The sequence below is a fragment of the Diadema antillarum genome, unplaced genomic scaffold (genome assembly GCF_040938485.1).
Source record: "Diadema antillarum isolate AM-2024a unplaced genomic scaffold, OU_Dant_1.0 seq00000836_RagTag, whole genome shotgun sequence".
In the NCBI taxonomy this organism is placed as follows: Eukaryota; Metazoa; Echinodermata; class Echinoidea; order Diadematoida; family Diadematidae; genus Diadema; species Diadema antillarum.
In genome coordinates, this window is record NW_027271712.1 from 1,227,558 (window position 1) to 1,236,206 (window position 8,649).

The 8,649-nt window shown below is 37.1% G+C and overlaps 1 long non-coding RNA gene across 1 annotated transcript; it reads right to left on the minus strand.

Moving 5' to 3' along the window:
• Positions 1-511: 511 nt before the first annotated feature.
• On the minus strand, positions 512-5,710 carry LOC139740135 (uncharacterized). Its single transcript, XR_011711546.1, has 5 exons — positions 5,636-5,710; positions 3,548-3,731; positions 2,731-2,843; positions 1,440-1,567; positions 512-625 (listed from the first exon to the last, which is right to left on the minus strand). It is a non-coding gene; the product is annotated as an uncharacterized lncRNA (long non-coding RNA).
• Between the last annotated feature and the right edge of the window lie 2,939 nt (positions 5,711-8,649).

Sequence of the window (8,649 nt, forward strand, 5' to 3'; positions counted from 1 at the left end):
AAGCACACACTCTGCAAAAGCATAGCTAGCAAATAGGTTCTGAAGTATACGGTCTATCTTAAGCTCTTAATCTTACCTAGCTATGTTCGGGGCAATGAATGGGACAAAAACTAGGATACAAAACTCTAGAGCAACAATAATGAAGGGATTATCAGATTAAGTTGAAATTGAGCATGCCAATTATGTGAACACAAAATAGAAAAGCAGACAGAAAACAGTCCAGATGTTGTTAGGTTCTGTAATATTACTCATGTCATTTGCAGCAAGTGCATGAAATTTGAAAATTTATCATGTGTGTAGGTCTAGCAACAATAGACCTATTCTTATTTTCCAAATGATGTCCTGAAAGACATAATATTCACACTCCATTTTAGGAATTTTTGTTGTGCTAGAAGCTTTTGTCATAAGGATCTATTACAAAATCACCATGAAATTCGCATTCATGACTTTCATCACAGTGCTGCAGGTACACATCAGATCCTCACATCTAATGCAGCCACCCTTCCCCCCCCCCCCCAATATTGTATATTAAATTTTGAAGGATTGAATCCACAGCGGTCAAAACCAACATATGTTATATTCAACCTGTCTGCATCATCTTTGGCAAGCTCCATGCCTTGAGAATCTATATGAAAGAAAGAAGAAAGAAAGGACAAAAGAAATAGAATATGGAAAAAATAAACAATACTGGTTACATACTGAAATTTTGCGACATGCAAATCACATCCCCTCTCCCTGACATTATACAGAGTGGTAACATGTGGGTGTACAGTTGAATGAATACACACACGACTACCACACATATCATTACACAGAGCTGCTTGTCAGCAATTTTATATACAATACATGTATATTAGCGACAGTTTAACAGCATCAAGGGCAAAAAAAAAAAAAAAAAAAATCGTCTGGGTTGTCATACACAAGAATTAGTGTATCAGATTCTTCCTGATAACAAAAAAGGTGTGACACAGACTCAAAATGAAAATGTGCCTGTGACTTAAATCACTCATCTGACATAATGTTATTCATTCATGTCAGTTAAGACTTATTTGACTTTTTTAGAAAGGATCGCAAATCATATCAGGCAAGCTGGGAGTTCAAAAATAAACAGAAAGATGAATTAATGGGTTATGCAACAAGTCAGCTGCATTGCCATGTCAGTGCATTAATCAACTATTGTGGCTGATATAGACATAAACATTGAATCAACTCCCAACTGGGGTATATAAATGCACTAATTTCTTAATTTCTCGTGTGGAACAGTTCATACAGAGGTGACATTGTTTGTCCGACAAGTCTACAATAATTGCTAAAATAAGAAAGACCAAATTACCTGTAACTGATATGTCATCAACAGAGGTTGCCTTTTTTCAACTGTTATTCAAGTTGTTTATTTTGTAAAATCTTTATACTTTCAGGTTTAATTTGAGAAAGCATACCTGTGTTCTGTCGTAGATAAGATGCTGCTATACAGTTCGTAGTCCAATTGCAGTCTGACTCTGACCTGGGTGAAGTTAAGCTGCAGCTGTCTGTCCCAAGGCTTGGTGAGGTTCAGCTCTCTTCAGGCCTTTGGGTTTGCAAATATAAGAACAGTTAAATGCCATACAAACAGAAACATCGGATGCACAAATGGGATATTTGTAAAATGTTTAAGATGAGTGTACATCTTTATTATAACAAGCAATAACAACAAAATGTTCATTAATTATTATCAATTTTGTCAGATATATTATGTGAACAACAAGTTGTAATTGCCAGTTTTCAAAGTTTGAATCACTATGTAATGAGCCCCTGTTAGGAAATTGTAAGAATTTTTAGTAATAAATGAGAGGGGAAATTAATAACAAGCATTCACTTTATTCAGTTGGCAGCAGAATTATTCAACCCCATTGCATTATGGACACTATGGCAAATGAAATAACATTACAATTACTAAATCATATACAAGTGGTGAACAGATAGTTTATGACAAATGCTTACCTGATCAATAGTCTTTGATTTGCATAAAGTTAGAAACTTTGATCATTCATGCATGAAGAGATAAGGTCCTGTGAGCACATTGTGGTCATTTCAGACCTTTCTGTGATCACTGAAGTGTGACGTGTTATGGTCTGATGATAACAATTAATTTCTTTTGTTTTTATGGAATTTTTGTAGTATCTTGCCATTCTATACACAACTCTCAGCATTTCAATGGGTTATATTCATTTTGACATGACTTAAACTTTGAATTATTGATATCATGGCTAAACCTCTGTACAAACTCTATGGTGGCAACTTTCACTAGAAATTAGTTCATTTAGATATTTTTGTGCAATGAAAACTGCCAACTGAAATATTACGAATCCTACATCAAATTCCATCATATTGTGTCACCTATCAAAACATTGAGTGAACAAACCATATTCAACGAAGTATTTCAGTGATCACTCAAAGGACTAAAAATGACCATAAATGTGATCACTGGACCATATCTCTTTATCCATGAATGATTAAAGTTTGTAACTATATGCAAATCAAAGGCTATTGATCTGTTATTTACTTGTAGCAAACTATCTGATCATCACTTGTATGATTTAGAAATATTCTCAGTTATAATGTAATTCATTATGCCAGAGTGTCCAAAATGCAAGAGAGGGGTTGAATAATTTTGCAGCCAACTGTAGATGATCAAGATAACATATGATTTCTCAACTTGCTTCAATGGCTAAAAATAATTATTTAACATACCAAATGAAGATGGTGGAATATCCATGACACTGTCACTTGACTTTTCCATTTGCATCTTGCCCCCAGTCCTTAACTCTGAACTGGATGAAGTTCACCTGTTGTCTGGTCCTTGGCTGTTTGGAGTTTATTCAATATACAAGAACAGTTAATATCTTACAAACAAGAGTGCAGGACATGGGACATTAGAAAGTATGTTAGAGATGGGTGCTTAGCCGTTGCTATAACAGGCTATAGCAATCAAATTGTAAAGCCCTACCATTGATTTTGAAAGACTGAATTCACTAGTATCTACTGATAAGCTGTAAATAGGACTTTTCACAGTTTAAAATGATAAGCTATGTCGAATATTCTTGTTTCAAACATTGCAAGAACATGAGGTTGTTTTGATACTAGAAAAGGGAGAGGGTAATATTAAACAATCATAGTAGGACCTACATGATTAAGATAACGTGACTGCTAAAGTTTGTTCCAGGAGCTTGATACATGTAGACATGCAGGTACCCCTCCCCCTTTCCATGAATTATCTCTTTTCAATTGGATCAGTATGTCATATTCTACAGATAGTGAAATAAATAAAAAACGCACAGAACAGTTGTTTCTAGAAGGGTCACTATTCATTGGATAAGAATGTGTGTTTTCAATTACCAGGTTGGACAGTACAGCAAACATCGTTTCAATATTTCCTGTCTAACACTATTCAACTAAAAATCCAGAGACAATTTGATGTCCAAATGAAAATAATGTTGCAATTGTAGTATTTGAAAATATATTATACAGATATGTTGTCTGCTAAAATAGTATTAGCTAAAATACTTGCATTCTGTTGAAGGTGACAATGCCGGTAGCTAAGTCTCAACAAAGTTCAGTAGCAGTATAGCTGTGGAGAAGATGGAAGTTCAGCAGCTTGGTTCTGTGTTCAGTGAAGTTCAGCAACAGACTCTGGGCTTTGTGAGATGCAGTAGTCTGATTGTAGCAGTCTGACTGATGTTCCATATCTAACACTATAATTGAAAATGTGAATACAAAATAGAAAGTGTGTTTTCCAACTGTTGTTTGATTATACAAGATTTTACACACAATATCTTGAATATGCATGAAATTTGAAATCAGTTCACATGTTTTTGCAGTTTAAATATGTAAAGGACCTTATATTATTATTATTTTTTTTTTGGGGGGGGGGATTATTAAAAGACACACTTCTAGTATTTGAGTTGTCTCAATTCAACATGTGCAAGCCTATAGTTTGGGTATTATGACTTGAGGTTCTAGATCTTGTCAATAGGCATCCATGTGGCAAGGTCTACATCTACCTAAGATTTGGTAGGACCAGCTGTACTGTGGTTTCACATTTAGGGTTGGTCGCAGTTACAGCCTGAGATGCAGCCACAGTCTGACTCTGATCATCAACTGTTGTCATGTCATCATGAATTAAATTGCTATTTAAAAGAAGTTGCATAAGTGGTACTTGCATCGGAGTATGGACCTATAGAATCTACTAATTGCCTTGATAGATAGCACTATTTAGAAGACCCATTAACTTCCTTACTGATGAGTGATAGGCCTACTTATGTTAGTGATAATGTGTTTAATTAGATCTAGGAATACCAAGGCTAAGGGTCTAGTCTGGTTATACCTTTTGGTATACACTGGTTAAGTAGTATCTAGGTCAGTAGGTGCTACTCAGGATCACTATACCTCCGGATTCTAGATCTATAGACATCTGATAGTATAGCAGTAGAATTCTAGAGGTTCCATGCCAATGAATTTAGGTAAACATCATTCTCTATCTTATTGTGACATAGGCCTATGCATTGCGATTACAGTGCTGTATGCACTTAGAATTGTTGAAGATAGCTTTCAAGTCTGAACCAAGATCTGATCAAACCATGGTTTCCAATTTATATTCTGTGTAGACCTGGATCTACGTACTACTACTAGGCCCTCCTACTACTACTAGATCTAGTTAGTCTAACCACTGTCTGACTCTCTAGATAGAACCCCGGGGCACTCCCTGTCAGTTGTACACAGTGCTTCGTGTTCGGGCTGGTTGCAGTTATAACCCCTGAAACCCCAGTACGGTACTTTACAAATTTTGGTTGTAGACCTATACTATAGCCTATAGTAACATTAGACAATAACATTAGGACTTGTAAACGTAACGATGACACAGGTAATGTTACACTAGGTCCTACAGCCGGTTCTCCGTAAATGCTAACGCTACTGCTATACAGTTCACGTTAGGACTTAAAAACATTAGGCCTAGGCTAGGCCCATAATTCTGTGGGACAAAATAACCTAGATTTTCTAGACTGAAAAAAAACAAACAGATCTTTCCTGTCGATTTGACACAAAACGGAAAATTTGTATCACTTCTGAATACTATCCACACAGGCAAAACAGCTAGTGACAGTGTAATTATTTAATGTTATTTGTTAGACACGTCTTCAAAAATATAATAACAATAAAAATTAAAAATAAATGCAAACCAATTCTTATGAAATTTCCGGTTTCTTCTTCGATCCCCTACACTATTCAGGCCTTAAGTTACCTGCAATTCAGCCATACATGAACAAATCGGGCAATTGCTCTCATGAAATATCTGCACGCTAAATATATCATAAAAATCAACCCACAAACATTTCACTATTACTAATTTACCATGCTAATTACTAACGTTTTACCTATTTAGCTCCATAAACTCAGCTGGCTATTTAGTCTTTCAAACAAACGGCGATGTGCCTACGTGGGACTATTGTGATAACGCTACTACCGGTAAGACTAGATCTACATCTAGCTAGCCCTTGGAGAATTGTAGAAGATTCGAACAAAAATATATCCACATAATATAACATTATGAATCCTCATGCATTACTTTTCTATTGCAGACAGCTTTAAACATACTCACTAATTGAAATATGTACTAGTAGCGGTGTATAATGCAACTTGGCCTTTGGGATCTTGCCTCCATCGTAGATTTGTTGCCTCTGCGCTGTATAGTGTGTATACCCTGTGTGTATACGTGCTATGTCTATGTAGCGAGTGCTCACCGTATCTAACACAATAGGGAGATGATATGCTAATGATATGTTAATTAGTATTACCCTCGAACATGATGATTGAAATGATTAAAGTCTCTCCTAGCCTAGGAGAGACTTCGTGAAATGGTTTTCACTTCTCCTTGAAAGTCTCTCCTAGCTTAGGAGCGGCTTGGCCATTCTAAGATTTATGTGATAGCTTTTATGTGATAGCTTCATGAAACGGACCCCAGTTGGAGCTAAAGGCAGCGACGCGCTTGAGCCAAATCACCCTAGGTGATTTGGTTCAGCGATTGGCGGATGGACTGATAGAGGGATGGGTGGATGGAGGGTCAAGGGATGAAGATTTAGGAATGGAGAGATGAAGATGATAAGGATCAAAATAGTAAGGTATAAATAGAAGGTAAGAGTAAGGTATGGAGAGCTGGAGCTATAATATACAAAGTGATGAGCAGTTGATGGATTACATGGGGCAGGCATGGAGGGATGGAGTTACAGAAAAGAAGGGACAGATCTGTGGAAATCTGTGAAAGTGAGGAACGATGGAGCTGTAATGATGAGCTATGAATATATAGGAATGGGAAGATGGAGATATATTATGTCCATCGAAGGCTGGACGTTATAGGATGGAAGGATTGAGCGATTAAAATTCAAGGATGGAGAGCTAAAGATGTTGGGATGAATAAAAGGAGATGTAGGGATGGGTGCTGGAGGGATGGAGTGACGGAATGATGGAGTGATGGAGATGTAAGGATGAGGTGAAAAGATGCATGGATTGAGCGAGGGATGGAGTAATGACGAGATGGAAATATTGGGAAAGGCTGAGGGTCGAACAGACGGGGAAAATATGGATGGTGGACTAAAATATATGGAGGAAAGGATGTAAATGTAGTGATGGAGGGACGGAGATACAGGGGGAGATTGTGGGGAAACATATCGCATGATTAAACCTGCTTTTTTCGCCGCCGCTCTCGCGCGAGGTAATGAACAAGAGGCAATAAATAAATTAAAGAGGTGTTCGGCAGGCGTGGAATGGAGAATACAAGCTTTACCTAAGTCTTTTCTTGGATCACAATCATGATAAGTGTGATGTTGTTTGTGGTTGCAGAGGCGAGAGTCCACGCTTACCTGACCTTAGTTGGTATTCATGAATTTCCGTGACAACGCTCACTGGCTGAACTGAAGGAGAAATAATGGGAAAGCTGTAACGAGATTGACTTTAGGAGTGAGCACAGGATATTGTGCAAGTTTTACAGGTGAAGCTATGACTGTGTCATTCTCAAGTTTAGTTTTCTTTCACAGCAGTACACGACTGTCGATGAAATTTATCGAATGGCGGATTAGGCGATTAGAAAATCCAATGTTCATTCTTCAAAATGTCAGATAGCCTACACTATAATCTATGTCTCATTAGATTTTCCTAACATATCGATATGGACAAGGTAGATGGAAATGAACACGCAAAGTTATTTTTATCACAATTGGGTTTAATTTTTTTTCTCAATGACGTCATTTCAGCCGCATGAAAGTTTCGCCACCACTTCCGTATGGCGCTGTTTCCCTGCCTCGGTATCGCGAATCATTGATTGCCACTGATCATCTTTGAAAAAAAAATTAAGGACATTTGCAATAACTGACACTCATGGGTCATCGTCGTAGTCATCATCATCATCGTCATCATCATCACCATCATCACCATCATCATCATCATCATCATCATCATCATCATCATCATCATCATCATCATCATCATCATCATCATCTTCATTACCATAATTTATCCACATTGAATGAACACGCATTGAATGTGAGTTAAGTGACGTGTGATTGTGACATCACGGCTGTGGTACCAGTCATTGTTCGCCAACGCACTACCCTCCCACTCACAGGCAGTAACTATTCCTACATGTGTACCGGTATTCACCTTCATGAAAGTACTCTTTCACGTCATGTTGAAGATGATTTTACAAGATAAGAATTAAATCGGTCAAGCTTACACTTATTGAGGTTTCACCAAATGTGGACCTGAATAATACAGAGCTGTAACATTTTAACGTTTATGGTTGTTGTTTTTTATTAAAAAACCCTCTTCTGTAATGTATTACAAATCGCGAGTGTCTTTTTTATACAGCCCATTAACGAACCATTTCATTTACCTACTCCCTCCAATCAAGTTTCTAAGGCAGGAATTGACTTAGTTGTTGCTAGGTTGGGCAAGGCACTGGCAAGCCTTGTGGTGCCTGAAGGCAACTTTTGTGAACGAAGCAGACATAGAATTTGAATATATTACCAACAAGGTCTATTGCTGTCAAAATCAAATAATTATTCAAATTGGCAGAAGTGATGATGTCATCACCTCACAAGGTCCCCCACTAAAATGCAAAAAACAAACAAACAAACAAACAAACAAACAAACAAACAAACAAACACAAAACTTCATTTAATCATCTTTTTGGGCATGATATTAATAGACTTATAAAGTTAAGTTGGACAAAGTGTGACTTGCGCTTTAATAAAAATATATGACTGCCATCATCGATTTTGTTATACATATGTGTATGTCGTTATTATGTATTGTTCCATAATTATTATGATATTCACGATGTGAGAATCGCACTCGATGCCATTTTGGCGAAGAGGAAGCATAGGTACCTACCACTTGTCACTATCTACCAGGAACGTCTACAATAACCTCTTGAAACCACTTCTACAAGAAGCAGCAGTGACTGCCACCATCTAAACTGATAATCTGCAACCAGGACTGTAATAAAAATCAGCAACAATTACATGCATTTACAAAATTGTGCAACTATCGCCTTGCGAATCTATGATTACAGCAATTGGCAAGTAAGACTACAACCAGCAACATCTACAACTACTATGA